The sequence below is a fragment of the Ptychodera flava genome, chromosome 12 (genome assembly GCF_041260155.1).
Source record: "Ptychodera flava strain L36383 chromosome 12, AS_Pfla_20210202, whole genome shotgun sequence".
NCBI lineage: Eukaryota > Metazoa > Hemichordata > Enteropneusta > Ptychoderidae > Ptychodera > Ptychodera flava.
In genome coordinates, this window is record NC_091939.1 from 43,904,978 (window position 1) to 43,907,841 (window position 2,864).

The following is a 2,864-nucleotide window of genomic DNA, read 5'->3' on the forward strand; positions in this document are numbered from 1 at the left end:
GAATGAATTGATATAGTTATTGAAATAATCGTTGTTATGAAGTACCTTAGAATGACTTGTTGTCTGGTTTATTGAATAGATAGTTATAGTAGATGAGTTTAACCCCAGTTTTATAACGTCAATGTTCCTGAATTGTTTCAGGGGGTGGGTGGGAGGGATGGGGTTGGTCATGGTCGCTCATACATTATGGGCAATTGGGAAAATAGTGAGAATAGTTCAAACAACATGCACTTTTGTGAAAGCAACTGCTTCAATTATCGTTCATCATGTAATCAACTTTCTGCAAAACGGTTGTCATCATCCTGTGCATGTGATAGGTAATTTGACAGTTTAGAGTCAAGTACGGCCATTCATGACAAGTGTTGGTCAATGATAAACTTCTTGAAAAAACTCATCTTCCTAAAAAGTGTTTTAGTTTCAACTGCCCAATGTTTGGTCATGTGCTGATGAATTTGTCATCATAGCTATTTTATTTCTGGCAAATGAATTTTTTAAGTGACTATGAGTAGCTTGTGAAAAGGGGATATATTTAAGTTGATGGCCACAATATAATATTGCTTACCCATAGATTTGTATCCCAGATGTCACTTCAATTTTTTGGGCAAGCTTGGATCCTTTAGAAAGGTTGGGCAGCAAAAGCAACTGTTTTGGGTAAATTGGAATATGTTTATAGTAATGGTTGCCATTGCACATGGCAAATCAAAGCATCTACTGCTTTCAACATTCATCTGGCAAAAAAAGTATCTGAAAGGTGGTATTCATTGTTGTCAGTTTGGTGCTTGTCAATCAACATTCATCTTGTTTAAAGACAATAATATCAAATAGGTGGTGTTGTCTTCGTCCGTACGCTGTTTGATAATCTGCATTCTTTCTTGATAAACCAACATCTAATAGGTAGTCGTCCTTGTCGTCCGTATGGAGGTTGTCAATATAATCTAGACGTTTACATGTCAGTACATTCTTGTGTGTTCTAAGGCTTTGTTAACCATCAAACTGTACTTTAACGAATCTCCCAAAAACGCTTTTGAATATAGTATTTTCCTTCACTGAATTTTGGCCACTTGATCCAAAAACAAGTCTTTCCTTAAATGGCTTAATGATAAAGGTTGTACTGCCCCCAGTGTTTGGTGATGTTTTTAAAAGTTTGTCCCAATATCTATCAGCAAGGTCACTTCTACCACTTTGTTTTAGAATACTTATGAGAAAATGACTTCGCATGAGCTGTTATATTGCGGTACATTCAAAGGAATGATGTTTCATTGAACAGTAATTGAATATTCATAAATGCATTACACCGCGAGTGCTTTGATAGAAATGGATTTATATGGTACACAAGTCAAATAAATCAATTTATAGGTGCATCTCTCCTTGGCCATATGACTGTGCTTCAGTATATAATTTAATTTAGTTTGCTAGACATTGTCCCTATTGCTGCTAGTTGGAATGACATCATCATCTGCCAAGGCAATAAAAAGCGGTATTGAGCCAAAAATTAAACATTTTGTACCCACTTGGCATGCATGTTATAGCAGGTTCAGATGGAGGAACTCCTGTTGAGAGAATTAGGTTTTCAGTAGTCTTGAAATTTCTTACTCAAATGCAGCACTTGTGGCATGCTATTAAGGTCTTGTTTGGAAAACCAATTTTCTCTGATTCTGACGTTAGAAGTCGGCAGGATAAGGATTAAATCTGTTAGAATGAATGAATTGATATAGTCATTGAAATAATCGTTGTTATGAAGTACCTTAGAATGACTTGTTGTCTGGCATACATTAATTGAATTGATAATTATAGTAGATGAGTTTAACCCCAGTTTTATAACGTCAATGTTCCTGAATTGTTTCAGGGGGTGGGTGGGAGGGATGGGGTTGGTCAGGGTCACTCATACATTATGGGCAATTGGGAAAATAGTGAGAATAGTTCAAACAACATGCACTTTTGTGAAAGCAACTGCTTCAATTATTGTTCATCATGTAATCAACTTTCTGCAAAACGGTTGTCATCATCCTGTGCATGTGATAGGTAATTTTATGAGTTTAGAGTCAAGTACGGCCATTCATGACAAGTGTTGGTCAATGATAAACTTCTTGGAAAAACTCATCTTCCTAAAAAGTGTTTTAGTTTCAACTGCCCAATGTTTGGTCATGTGCTGATGAATTTGTCATCATAGCTATTTTATTTCTGGCAAATGAATTTTTTAAGTGACTATGAGTAGCTTGTGAAAAGGGGATATATTTAAGTTGATGGCCACAATATATTAGCTTACCCATAGATTTGTATCCCAGATGTCAGTTCAATTTTTTGGGCAAGCTTGGGTCCTTTAAAAAGGTTGGGCAGCAATTAGCAACTGTTTTGGGTAAATTGGACTATGTTTATAGTAATGGTTGCCATTGCACATAGCAAATCAAAGCATCTACTGCTTTCAACATTCATCTGGCAAAAAAAGTATCTGAAAGGTGGTATTCATTGTTGTCAGTTTGGTGCTTGTCAATCAACATTCATCTTGTTTAAAGACAATAATATCAAATAGGTGGTGTTGTCTTCGTCCGTACGCTGTTTGATAATCTGCATTCATGTCTTGATAAACCAACATCTAATAGGTAGTCGTCCTTGTCGTCCGTGTGGAGGTTGTCAATCTACAAGTTTACATGTCAGTACATTCGTGTGTGTTTCTAAGGCTTTGTTAACCATCAAACTGTACTTTAAGGAATCTCCCAAAAACGCTTTTGAATATAGTATTTTCCTTCACTGAATTTTGGCCACTTGATCCAAAAACAAGTCTTTCCTTAAATGGCTTAATGATAAAGGTTGTACTGCCCCCAGTGTTTGGTGATGTTTTTAAAAGTTTGTCCCAATATCTATCA